This window comes from Periplaneta americana, unplaced genomic scaffold, assembly GCF_040183065.1.
Source record: "Periplaneta americana isolate PAMFEO1 unplaced genomic scaffold, P.americana_PAMFEO1_priV1 scaffold_34, whole genome shotgun sequence".
Classification (NCBI taxonomy): domain Eukaryota; kingdom Metazoa; phylum Arthropoda; class Insecta; order Blattodea; family Blattidae; genus Periplaneta; species Periplaneta americana.
The window spans coordinates 217,366-231,270 of NW_027185515.1; the positions used below are offsets into that span (position 1 = coordinate 217,366).

At 41.4% G+C, this 13,905-nt stretch overlaps 4 non-coding genes across 4 annotated transcripts; all 4 read left to right on the forward strand.

The window, feature by feature from the left end:
• Positions 1–869: 869 nt before the first annotated feature.
• On the forward strand, positions 870–1,062 carry LOC138694024 (U2 spliceosomal RNA). Its single transcript, XR_011330707.1, has one exon. It is a non-coding gene; the product is annotated as a U2 spliceosomal RNA (small nuclear RNA).
• A 3,926-nt stretch (positions 1,063–4,988) lies between these two features.
• Positions 4,989–5,181, forward strand: LOC138694025 (U2 spliceosomal RNA). The gene has a single exon (XR_011330708.1). It is a non-coding gene; the product is annotated as a U2 spliceosomal RNA (small nuclear RNA).
• Positions 5,182–9,131: 3,950 nt separating this feature from the next.
• LOC138694026 (U2 spliceosomal RNA) lies at positions 9,132–9,324 on the forward strand. The gene has a single exon (XR_011330709.1). It is a non-coding gene; the product is annotated as a U2 spliceosomal RNA (small nuclear RNA).
• Positions 9,325–13,250: 3,926 nt separating this feature from the next.
• Positions 13,251–13,443, forward strand: LOC138694027 (U2 spliceosomal RNA). Its single transcript, XR_011330710.1, has one exon. It is a non-coding gene; the product is annotated as a U2 spliceosomal RNA (small nuclear RNA).
• Positions 13,444–13,905: the final 462 nt, after the last annotated feature.

The window sequence follows — 13,905 nt, forward strand, 5'->3', positions numbered from 1 at the left end:
GAGTTTAGAGTACTAATAACGTTAGGTAGAAACTTAATAATATGCTTTTGTTCAGATTGGGAATCGTTTTGAAATGAATGTTTGAGGACGTCATGTTACCCATTTGAAATGAAGAAGAAAGAGCCGAGGAGACCTAGCCTCTTACATCAGCACTTGGATGCGTTGTAAATATTATTGTTGATTTAGTAGCCTACAGCATGCATCATAGCGGTATAAATGTTCGTGTTGATCATAGTCTAGTCGTTATATACTAATCCGTGGCACGACAGACCATGAAGGACCATGACCGAGCAACCGGCTGCTGAACTCACGTCAACATGCCGAAGCAGAGGTGGACGATCATGAAACCAAAATGGAAGTATCGTGTGGTTAGCACGATGAATCCCCCAGCCGTTATAGAGCTGGCTTTATTTCGCCACCTATCGTAGCTCCCCAAGTGCACCACGATGCTGGGTGGGCACCGGTCCCATACACTGGCCGAAGCCATGAGTACTCGGAATAGCCCGGATTCCATGACGGGAATCCTAGGGAGGATGTCTTAGACCACGGCGCGGGACCTAGTTTAATAGGGATGCTGGCGTATTATGAGCGAGGGTAACGCCAACAGCAGGCGCTAGATGGCAGACACACGTAATGTGCACGCGTGGCATAATAATTCATTGTATTTCGTAATTAATTTTACTTGATATCCGAATGCAGGTGAAGTGCGCACTCTGAATGCGCATGAGACGATAGTAGTTCTGTTCAGAGAGTCTTGCTATGATATTTTGTAATGAATTTAATTTCTGAGGCCAGCGGGATAAGTTCGCGTCCCGTCTGTGACAGGCGTCGTTGTAAGATTAATTGTGTCGCGACGGGCGTCGTTTGGCATCGCTTCTCGGCCTTTTGGCTAAGATCAAAGTGTAGTATCTGTTCTTATCAGCTTAATATCTGATACGTCCTGCATTGCAGGACCAGAATATTAAACTGATTTTTGGAAAATGACGGAGTGCTAGGAGCTTGCTCCACCTCTGTCACGGGTTGGCCCGGTATTGCAGTGCTTCCGGGATCGGCCCATTTAATCGCTATCATGTAGTGTTGTATTTGTGTATGTATATATGTACGGCAATAAAATTATGTAAGATGGCTGCGGATGCTTGGCGGAACTTTATGTTTCGTATTAATTCTCTGCGATATCAGATGTATTTATTGTACGATACAAGTATTGAAAGTGTGTTTGTGCGAAGGAATATGTAGCAGCATTAAGGAGATTAAATGAACGGTACAAAATTCGAAGTACAGCAGCAATGACCGATCCTCTGAACAGGTAGGCTCAAGAGAAAAGTATTTTAATATTATGGACACTGTAACATAATCTTCTACACCTCGCCACAAATAAATCTCAAATATTCTCATTCACTACAGCGGAAGGAACAATTTGATTACATGTGCTCATATCCGCAGCCTTTTCCCTACGGAGATACATCACATTGCCACCATACAGACTGATTAAAATGAACATCTAGTAACGAATAATTCCATTATTCTAAAAACGTTGTACCTTACCTCGCCACCGTTTGGATTTGTGATGTAGTGATATTGTGTTCGACTGGAGCAGAGCGGGTCATATTCAACATAATTTCAATTATTGTAGGTAATATAGTAGTTTTTCTCGGAATGAAGCGTCACGTCTCCGCTGTGGGGAAAGCTACAGACGAAGTTAACAGCCGTTCCAGACAATTGAAAATTAAATTAGTTAAATCTAAAATCTGAAGAAACTTTGCAAGCTGAAACGGTTTATGTGAGACGATAAAAAGAGATGCGAAGTAATATTATATTGTAGTTTATGGCAATTTGCGAAATGAATAGAGAAGCGTAATATTATTCCTATAGTGAGTGACTTGTGTAGGCGGGGATGTTGTGAAAGGAGTTGAAGTTGGACAATGAATTTATATTTGTGGGCACGGGTTAACGTTGGTTGTTGGGATGAATGAATCGCTCAGTAATTCTGAAGCTATGATTGTCACAGGCATAATTGGGAAATCTATGCGAAAAATAATGTGAACGAGTGCTTTAAATGTCGGTGAATATTCGCTGCGTAGTGGCAAAGTATTGCGAGCGCTTAAGTGCTCATAGCTCAACACTTCGGAAATATGGTTCATAGAAACTATAATACAGCGATGTCAGACAGGGACTAAACGGAGCTGAGCGCTCCACTAGACGGGTTTCGTGCTCCGGTGTTTCCACAGACACAAGCAAGTTCATGCTCCGATCTAGCTCCACAAACGGTATTGGAGCTTACAAATCTGACACTACTGCTATAATAACACAATGAATGTTGCAATGCAGTAAATTCTGTGTAGTTACCATCTGTTGTTTGACTAGTTGTCTCAAGAGCTGGACGCTAGTTTCCGTGCTGTCGCTCCGCTTGAATGAAATTAAGCTGATCTCTGTCTCTTTCTTTTCTTTTTCCTTTATCACAAAAAGTTCATTATTTAAGGATATGATTGCCGTTTCTATAGGTGCGGCAACCGCGGTTAGATAGTTTTCGATCGCTATATTAAGAATTAATGCGAGGAATGTAACATCGGCCTATCGTAGGCAGCAGTAGCAAGTTCAGTGTACTTGCGCGAGAATAACTCCGACAGCATTCGCTAGAGGGCAGGTGTACGTAATTTAGACACACGTCATTACAATTTATAATCTGTATTGTGATTAATTGAAATACAAATGGTATGCGCACTCTATTCGAAAGATATGGCAGTACAGCTTTAGCGAGAGTCCCTTTAGAAGATGGTGTATCGAACTGTATATCTAAATGGAGCGGAGTTTGTTAATAACCCGCATATGGCAGGTGCTGTTGTAGAATTAAATAGATCCCGACGGCACGTGATCGGTTTTTCTTCTCGGTCTTTTGGCTAAGATCGAAGTGTAGTATATGGGACTGTTCCTCAGCCTATTGTCCAAGATGAAATTCTGTTGATCTCTGAATTTCCTTGATGGGCGTTTAGCTGATATGGTGTGATGGAGGTATTCATTGTTGTTGGGTTTTCGGATTATATCCGAATGTGATGTCGTATTTGCGACTTTCTTGGGTTTTTGCCTGAGCTGAGGTAGAAAAAATGTTCATCATATCCGATCTAACTTAGTGGCCTGGCCTGGCCTGGCCCTTTGACTGAGATGAACATGTAGGACTCATATATGCGGTAGCTTCTTGGAATTAGGTTGAGATCGAATTCGCAACAATATAAGGAATTTCAGGGCAATTCTATTATTGTTTTTCTTTCATTCTTGACAGTATGTCGTGCATTTGGCCTTAAAAATTAGAAATACAGTATAACACAACGTATGCGAGTCGTGTGTTGGAATTTAGTATCGGTGGGCAGTTAGGGGTTCGACGTACGTATGCTGGCGAAATTGCGTGAGTTTTGAGAGCAATAATAATCGCCTGCGTGATTTTACTCTCCCGGATAGCCGATAATTATAAATGCATCGACTGAAGTTCGGTTACCCTGCCGTTCCAAGTGATCGGCTACAAATTTCTTAATGTGAGAATTTTTAATGACATGCAGTTTCGGAAGCCATAGACATCCCTGTTTAAAACAGAATAGCTGCGTTGAGAAAAAATACAGACTTCTCGTCCCTGCGAACAAGAAAGAATCATGTCAGGTGTTCCGTGGTTGGTCAGGGTACGCCAAGCTCGTTACTGTGGCATTATAGCGGAATTGATAAATAGAAGAAGAAGACGGTGACGAAGAGGAGAAGAAGAGTGGTGTGCACAGTATTAAACTGGAAATGGGGAAGGATAGATTGACTGTCATTGGAAATACTAAAAATGATTTAATATTTGTTACCAGTTGTGAGGAGCAATTTGATGAGAATTTGTGAAAAGAAAAATGACATAAATGCATTTAAATCGTAAAATTTGTAACTGTAATCAGAATTCTTAGTATACATGTACTTAATGTACGTAATTATACAGGAAATGAATATGATGTCTGAGAAGAAGTGAATGAATGTGTGCGCTTGTAATGTGGGAACGTTTGTTAATTTGGTGGTAACGATCTGAACCTGTACTGCCGTTATGTAAGATATGGAACATGGGAGATCACGTGTACATACGTATTTTCCAGACACGCTGAGTTTAGAGTACTAATAACGTTAGGTAGAAACTTAATAATATGCTTTTGTTCAGATTGGGAATCGTTTTGAAATGAATGTTTGAGGACGTCATGTTACCCATTTGAAATGAAGAAGAAAGAGCCGAGGAGACCTAGCCTCTTACATCAGCACTTGGATGCGTTGTAAATATTATTGTTGATTTAGTAGCCTACAGCATGCATCATAGCGGTATAAATGTTCGTGTTGATCATAGTCTAGTCGTTATATACTAATCCGTGGCACGACAGACCATGAAGGACCATGACCGAGCAACCGGCTGCTGAACTCACGTCAACATGCCGAAGCAGAGGTGGACGATCATGAAACCAAAATGGAAGTATCGTGTGGTTAGCACGATGAATCCCCCAGCCGTTATAGAGCTGGCTTTATTTCGCCACCTATCGTAGCTCCCCAAGTGCACCACGATGCTGGGTGGGCACCGGTCCCATACACTGGCCGAAGCCATGAGTACTCGGAATAGCCCGGATTCCATGACGGGAATCCTAGGGAGGATGTCTTAGACCACGGCGCGGGACCTAGTTTAATAGGGATGCTGGCGTATTATGAGCGAGGGTAACGCCAACAGCAGGCGCTAGATGGCAGACACACGTAATGTGCACGCGTGGCATAATAATTCATTGTATTTCGTAATTAATTTTACTTGATATCCGAATGCAGGTGAAGTGCGCACTCTGAATGCGCATGAGACGATAGTAGTTCTGTTCAGAGAGTCTTGCTATGATATTTTGTAATGAATTTAATTTCTGAGGCCAGCGGGATAAGTTCGCGTCCCGTCTGTGACAGGCGTCGTTGTAAGATTAATTGTGTCGCGACGGGCGTCGTTTGGCATCGCTTCTCGGCCTTTTGGCTAAGATCAAAGTGTAGTATCTGTTCTTATCAGCTTAATATCTGATACGTCCTGCATTGCAGGACCAGAATATTAAACTGATTTTTGGAAAATGACGGAGTGCTAGGAGCTTGCTCCACCTCTGTCACGGGTTGGCCCGGTATTGCAGTGCTTCCGGGATCGGCCCATTTAATCGCTATCATGTAGTGTTGTATTTGTGTATGTATATATGTACGGCAATAAAATTATGTAAGATGGCTGCGGATGCTTGGCGGAACTTTATGTTTCGTATTAATTCTCTGCGATATCAGATGTATTTATTGTACGATACAAGTATTGAAAGTGTGTTTGTGCGAAGGAATATGTAGCAGCATTAAGGAGATTAAATGAACGGTACAAAATTCGAAGTACAGCAGCAATGACCGATCCTCTGAACAGGTAGGCTCAAGAGAAAAGTATTTTAATATTATGGACACTGTAACATAATCTTCTACACCTCGCCACAAATAAATCTCAAATATTCTCATTCACTACAGCGGAAGGAACAATTTGATTACATGTGCTCATATCCGCAGCCTTTTCCCTACGGAGATACATCACATTGCCACCATACAGACTGATTAAAATGAACATCTAGTAACGAATAATTCCATTATTCTAAAAACGTTGTACCTTACCTCGCCACCGTTTGGATTTGTGATGTAGTGATATTGTGTTCGACTGGAGCAGAGCGGGTCATATTCAACATAATTTCAATTATTGTAGGTAATATAGTAGTTTTTCTCGGAATGAAGCGTCACGTCTCCGCTGTGGGGAAAGCTACAGACGAAGTTAACAGCCGTTCCAGACAATTGAAAATTAAATTAGTTAAATCTAAAATCTGAAGAAACTTTGCAAGCTGAAACGGTTTATGTGAGACGATAAAAAGAGATGCGAAGTAATATTATATTGTAGTTTATGGCAATTTGCGAAATGAATAGAGAAGCCTAATATTATTCCTATAGTGAGTGACTTGTGTAGGCGGGGATGTTGTGAAAGGAGTTGAAGTTGGACAATGAATTTATATTTGTGGGCACGGGTTAACGTTGGTTGTTGGGATGAATGAATCGCTCAGTAATTCTGAAGCTATGATTGTCACAGGCATAATTGGGAAATCTATGCGAAAAATAGTGTGAACGAGTGCTTTAAATGTCGGTGAATATTCGCTGCGTAGTGGCAAAGTATTGCGAGCGCTTAAGTGCTCATAGCTCAACACTTCGGAAATATGGTTCATAGAAACTATAATACAGCGATGTCAGACAGGGACTAAACGGAGCTGAGCGCTCCACTAGACGGGTTTCGTGCTCCGGTGTTTCCACAGACACAAGCAAGTTCATGCTCCGATCTAGCTCCACAAACGGTATTGGAGCTTACAAATCTGACACTACTGCTATAATAACACAATGAATGTTGCAATGCAGTAAATTCTGTGTAGTTACCATCTGTTGTTTGACTAGTTGTCTCAAGAGCTGGACGCTAGTTTCCGTGCTGTCGCTCCGCTTGAATGAAATTAAGCTGATCTCTGTCTCTTTCTTTTCTTTTTCCTTTATCACAAAAAGTTCATTATTTAAGGATATGATTGCCGTTTCTATAGGTGCGGCAACCGCGGTTAGATAGTTTTCGATCGCTATATTAAGAATTAATGCGAGGAATGTAACATCGGCCTATCGTAGGCAGCAGTAGCAAGTTCAGTGTACTTGCGCGAGAATAACTCCGACAGCATTCGCTAGAGGGCAGGTGTACGTAATTTAGACACACGTCATTACAATTTATAATCTGTATTGTGATTAATTGAAATACAAATGGTATGCGCACTCTATTCGAAAGATATGGCAGTACAGCTTTAGCGAGAGTCCCTTTAGAAGATGGTGTATCGAACTGTATATCTAAATGGAGCGGAGTTTGTTAATAACCCGCATATGGCAGGTGCTGTTGTAGAATTAAATAGATCCCGACGGCACGTGATCGGTTTTTCTTCTCGGTCTTTTGGCTAAGATCGAAGTGTAGTATATGGGACTGTTCCTCAGCCTATTGTCCAAGATGAAATTCTGTTGATCTCTGAATTTCCTTGATGGGCGTTTAGCTGATATGGTGTGATGGAGGTATTCATCATATGTCTTAACTTTGTTGTTGGGTTTTCGGATTATATCCGAATGTGATGTCGTATTTGCGACTTTCTTGGGTTTTTGCCTGAGCTGAGGTAGAAAAAATGTTCATCATATCCGATCTAACTTAGTGGCCTGGCCTGGCCTGGCCCTTTGACTGAGATGAACATGTAGGACTCATATATGCGGTAGCTTCTTGGAATTAGGTTGAGATCGAATTCGCAACAATATAAGGAATTTCAGGGCAATTCTATTATTGTTTTTCTTTCATTCTTGACAGTATGTCGTGCATTTGGCCTTAAAAATTAGAAATACAGTATAACACAACGTATGCGAGTCGTGTGTTGGAATTTAGTATCGGTGGGCAGTTAGGGGTTCGACGTACGTATGCTGGCGAAATTGCGTGAGTTTTGAGAGCAATAATAATCGCCTGCGTGATTTTACTCTCCCGGATAGCCGATAATTATAAATGCATCGACTGAAGTTCGGTTACCCTGCCGTTCCAAGTGATCGGCTACAAATTTCTTAATGTGAGAATTTTTAATGACATGCAGTTTCGGAAGCCATAGACATCCCTGTTTAAAACAGAATAGCTGCGTTGAGAAAAAATACAGACTTCTCGTCCCTGCGAACAAGAAAGAATCATGTCAGGTGTTCCGTGGTTGGTCAGGGTACGCCAAGCTCGTTACTGTGGCATTATAGCGGAATTGATAAATAGAAGAAGAAGACGGTGACGAAGAGGAGAAGAAGAGTGGTGTGCACAGTATTAAACTGGAAATGGGGAAGGATAGATTGACTGTCATTGGAAATACTAAAAATGATTTAATATTTGTTACCAGTTGTGAGGAGCAATTTGATGAGAATTTGTGAAAAGAAAAATGACATAAATGCATTTAAATCGTAAAATTTGTAACTGTAATCAGAATTCTTAGTATACATGTACTTAATGTACGTAATTATACAGGAAATGAATATGATGTCTGAGAAGAAGTGAATGAATGTGTGCGCTTGTAATGTGGGAACGTTTGTTAATTTGGTGGTAACGATCTGAACCTGTACTGCCGTTATGTAAGAAATAGTTGATATGGAACATGGGAGATCACGTGTACATACGTATTTTCCAGACACGCTGAGTTTAGAGTACTAATAACGTTAGGTAGAAACTTAATAATATGCTTTTGTTCAGATTGGGAATCGTTTTGAAATGAATGTTTGAGGACGTCATGTTACCCATTTGAAATGAAGAAGAAAGAGCCGAGGAGACCTAGCCTCTTACATCAGCACTTGGATGCGTTGTAAATATTATTGTTGATTTAGTAGCCTACAGCATGCATCATAGCGGTATAAATGTTCGTGTTGATCATAGTCTAGTCGTTATATACTAATCCGTGGCACGACAGACCATGAAGGACCATGACCGAGCAACCGGCTGCTGAACTCACGTCAACATGCCGAAGCAGAGGTGGACGATCATGAAACCAAAATGGAAGTATCGTGTGGTTAGCACGATGAATCCCCCAGCCGTTATAGAGCTGGCTTTATTTCGCCACCTATCGTAGCTCCCCAAGTGCACCACGATGCTGGGTGGGCACCGGTCCCATACACTGGCCGAAGCCATGAGTACTCGGAATAGCCCGGATTCCATGACGGGAATCCTAGGGAGGATGTCTTAGACCACGGCGCGGGACCTAGTTTAATAGGGATGCTGGCGTATTATGAGCGAGGGTAACGCCAACAGCAGGCGCTAGATGGCAGACACACGTAATGTGCACGCGTGGCATAATAATTCATTGTATTTCGTAATTAATTTTACTTGATATCCGAATGCAGGTGAAGTGCGCACTCTGAATGCGCATGAGACGATAGTAGTTCTGTTCAGAGAGTCTTGCTATGATATTTTGTAATGAATTTAATTTCTGAGGCCAGCGGGATAAGTTCGCGTCCCGTCTGTGACAGGCGTCGTTGTAAGATTAATTGTGTCGCGACGGGCGTCGTTTGGCATCGCTTCTCGGCCTTTTGGCTAAGATCAAAGTGTAGTATCTGTTCTTATCAGCTTAATATCTGATACGTCCTGCATTGCAGGACCAGAATATTAAACTGATTTTTGGAAAATGACGGAGTGCTAGGAGCTTGCTCCACCTCTGTCACGGGTTGGCCCGGTATTGCAGTGCTTCCGGGATCGGCCCATTTAATCGCTATCATGTAGTGTTGTATTTGTGTATGTATATATGTACGGCAATAAAATTATGTAAGATGGCTGCGGATGCTTGGCGGAACTTTATGTTTCGTATTAATTCTCTGCGATATCAGATGTATTTATTGTACGATACAAGTATTGAAAGTGTGTTTGTGCGAAGGAATATGTAGCAGCATTAAGGAGATTAAATGAACGGTACAAAATTCGAAGTACAGCAGCAATGACCGATCCTCTGAACAGGTAGGCTCAAGAGAAAAGTATTTTAATATTATGGACACTGTAACATAATCTTCTACACCTCGCCACAAATAAATCTCAAATATTCTCATTCACTACAGCGGAAGGAACAATTTGATTACATGTGCTCATATCCGCAGCCTTTTCCCTACGGAGATACATCACATTGCCACCATACAGACTGATTAAAATGAACATCTAGTAACGAATAATTCCATTATTCTAAAAACGTTGTACCTTACCTCGCCACCGTTTGGATTTGTGATGTAGTGATATTGTGTTCGACTGGAGCAGAGCGGGTCATATTCAACATAATTTCAATTATTGTAGGTAATATAGTAGTTTTTCTCGGAATGAAGCGTCACGTCTCCGCTGTGGGGAAAGCTACAGACGAAGTTAACAGCCGTTCCAGACAATTGAAAATTAAATTAGTTAAATCTAAAATCTGAAGAAACTTTGCAAGCTGAAACGGTTTATGTGAGACGATAAAAAGAGATGCGAAGTAATATTATATTGTAGTTTATGGCAATTTGCGAAATGAATAGAGAAGCCTAATATTATTCCTATAGTGAGTGACTTGTGTAGGCGGGGATGTTGTGAAAGGAGTTGAAGTTGGACAATGAATTTATATTTGTGGGCACGGGTTAACGTTGGTTGTTGGGATGAATGAATCGCTCAGTAATTCTGAAGCTATGATTGTCACAGGCATAATTGGGAAATCTATGCGAAAAATAGTGTGAACGAGTGCTTTAAATGTCGGTGAATATTCGCTGCGTAGTGGCAAAGTATTGCGAGCGCTTAAGTGCTCATAGCTCAACACTTCGGAAATATGGTTCATAGAAACTATAATACAGCGATGTCAGACAGGGACTAAACGGAGCTGAGCGCTCCACTAGACGGGTTTCGTGCTCCGGTGTTTCCACAGACACAAGCAAGTTCATGCTCCGATCTAGCTCCACAAACGGTATTGGAGCTTACAAATCTGACACTACTGCTATAATAACACAATGAATGTTGCAATGCAGTAAATTCTGTGTAGTTACCATCTGTTGTTTGACTAGTTGTCTCAAGAGCTGGACGCTAGTTTCCGTGCTGTCGCTCCGCTTGAATGAAATTAAGCTGATCTCTGTCTCTTTCTTTTCTTTTTCCTTTATCACAAAAAGTTCATTATTTAAGGATATGATTGCCGTTTCTATAGGTGCGGCAACCGCGGTTAGATAGTTTTCGATCGCTATATTAAGAATTAATGCGAGGAATGTAACATCGGCCTATCGTAGGCAGCAGTAGCAAGTTCAGTGTACTTGCGCGAGAATAACTCCGACAGCATTCGCTAGAGGGCAGGTGTACGTAATTTAGACACACGTCATTACAATTTATAATCTGTATTGTGATTAATTGAAATACAAATGGTATGCGCACTCTATTCGAAAGATATGGCAGTACAGCTTTAGCGAGAGTCCCTTTAGAAGATGGTGTATCGAACTGTATATCTAAATGGAGCGGAGTTTGTTAATAACCCGCATATGGCAGGTGCTGTTGTAGAATTAAATAGATCCCGACGGCACGTGATCGGTTTTTCTTCTCGGTCTTTTGGCTAAGATCGAAGTGTAGTATATGGGACTGTTCCTCAGCCTATTGTCCAAGATGAAATTCTGTTGATCTCTGAATTTCCTTGATGGGCGTTTAGCTGATATGGTGTGATGGAGGTATTCATTGTTGTTGGGTTTTCGGATTATATCCGAATGTGATGTCGTATTTGCGACTTTCTTGGGTTTTTGCCTGAGCTGAGGTAGAAAAAATGTTCATCATATCCGATCTAACTTAGTGGCCTGGCCTGGCCTGGCCCTTTGACTGAGATGAACATGTAGGACTCATATATGCGGTAGCTTCTTGGAATTAGGTTGAGATCGAATTCGCAACAATATAAGGAATTTCAGGGCAATTCTATTATTGTTTTTCTTTCATTCTTGACAGTATGTCGTGCATTTGGCCTTAAAAATTAGAAATACAGTATAACACAACGTATGCGAGTCGTGTGTTGGAATTTAGTATCGGTGGGCAGTTAGGGGTTCGACGTACGTATGCTGGCGAAATTGCGTGAGTTTTGAGAGCAATAATAATCGCCTGCGTGATTTTACTCTCCCGGATAGCCGATAATTATAAATGCATCGACTGAAGTTCGGTTACCCTGCCGTTCCAAGTGATCGGCTACAAATTTCTTAATGTGAGAATTTTTAATGACATGCAGTTTCGGAAGCCATAGACATCCCTGTTTAAAACAGAATAGCTGCGTTGAGAAAAAATACAGACTTCTCGTCCCTGCGAACAAGAAAGAATCATGTCAGGTGTTCCGTGGTTGGTCAGGGTACGCCAAGCTCGTTACTGTGGCATTATAGCGGAATTGATAAATAGAAGAAGAAGACGGTGACGAAGAGGAGAAGAAGAGTGGTGTGCACAGTATTAAACTGGAAATGGGGAAGGATAGATTGACTGTCATTGGAAATACTAAAAATGATTTAATATTTGTTACCAGTTGTGAGGAGCAATTTGATGAGAATTTGTGAAAAGAAAAATGACATAAATGCATTTAAATCGTAAAATTTGTAACTGTAATCAGAATTCTTAGTATACATGTACTTAATGTACGTAATTATACAGGAAATGAATATGATGTCTGAGAAGAAGTGAATGAATGTGTGCGCTTGTAATGTGGGAACGTTTGTTAATTTGGTGGTAACGATCTGAACCTGTACTGCCGTTATGTAAGATATGGAACATGGGAGATCACGTGTACATACGTATTTTCCAGACACGCTGAGTTTAGAGTACTAATAACGTTAGGTAGAAACTTAATAATATGCTTTTGTTCAGATTGGGAATCGTTTTGAAATGAATGTTTGAGGACGTCATGTTACCCATTTGAAATGAAGAAGAAAGAGCCGAGGAGACCTAGCCTCTTACATCAGCACTTGGATGCGTTGTAAATATTATTGTTGATTTAGTAGCCTACAGCATGCATCATAGCGGTATAAATGTTCGTGTTGATCATAGTCTAGTCGTTATATACTAATCCGTGGCACGACAGACCATGAAGGACCATGACCGAGCAACCGGCTGCTGAACTCACGTCAACATGCCGAAGCAGAGGTGGACGATCATGAAACCAAAATGGAAGTATCGTGTGGTTAGCACGATGAATCCCCCAGCCGTTATAGAGCTGGCTTTATTTCGCCACCTATCGTAGCTCCCCAAGTGCACCACGATGCTGGGTGGGCACCGGTCCCATACACTGGCCGAAGCCATGAGTACTCGGAATAGCCCGGATTCCATGACGGGAATCCTAGGGAGGATGTCTTAGACCACGGCGCGGGACCTAGTTTAATAGGGATGCTGGCGTATTATGAGCGAGGGTAACGCCAACAGCAGGCGCTAGATGGCAGACACACGTAATGTGCACGCGTGGCATAATAATTCATTGTATTTCGTAATTAATTTTACTTGATATCCGAATGCAGGTGAAGTGCGCACTCTGAATGCGCATGAGACGATAGTAGTTCTGTTCAGAGAGTCTTGCTATGATATTTTGTAATGAATTTAATTTCTGAGGCCAGCGGGATAAGTTCGCGTCCCGTCTGTGACAGGCGTCGTTGTAAGATTAATTGTGTCGCGACGGGCGTCGTTTGGCATCGCTTCTCGGCCTTTTGGCTAAGATCAAAGTGTAGTATCTGTTCTTATCAGCTTAATATCTGATACGTCCTGCATTGCAGGACCAGAATATTAAACTGATTTTTGGAAAATGACGGAGTGCTAGGAGCTTGCTCCACCTCTGTCACGGGTTGGCCCGGTATTGCAGTGCTTCCGGGATCGGCCCATTTAATCGCTATCATGTAGTGTTGTATTTGTGTATGTATATATGTACGGCAATAAAATTATGTAAGATGGCTGCGGATGCTTGGCGGAACTTTATGTTTCGTATTAATTCTCTGCGATATCAGATGTATTTATTGTACGATACAAGTATTGAAAGTGTGTTTGTGCGAAGGAATATGTAGCAGCATTAAGGAGATTAAATGAACGGTACAAAATTCGAAGTACAGCAGCAATGACCGATCCTCTGAACAGGTAGGCTCAAGAGAAAAGTATTTTAATATTATGGACACTGTAACATAATCTTCTACACCTCGCCACAAATAAATCTCAAATATTCTCATTCACTACAGCGGAAGGAACAATTTGATTACATGTGCTCATATCCGCAGCCTTTTCCCTACGGAGATACATCACATTGCCACCATACAGACTGATTAAAATGAACATCTAGTAACGAATAATTCCATTAT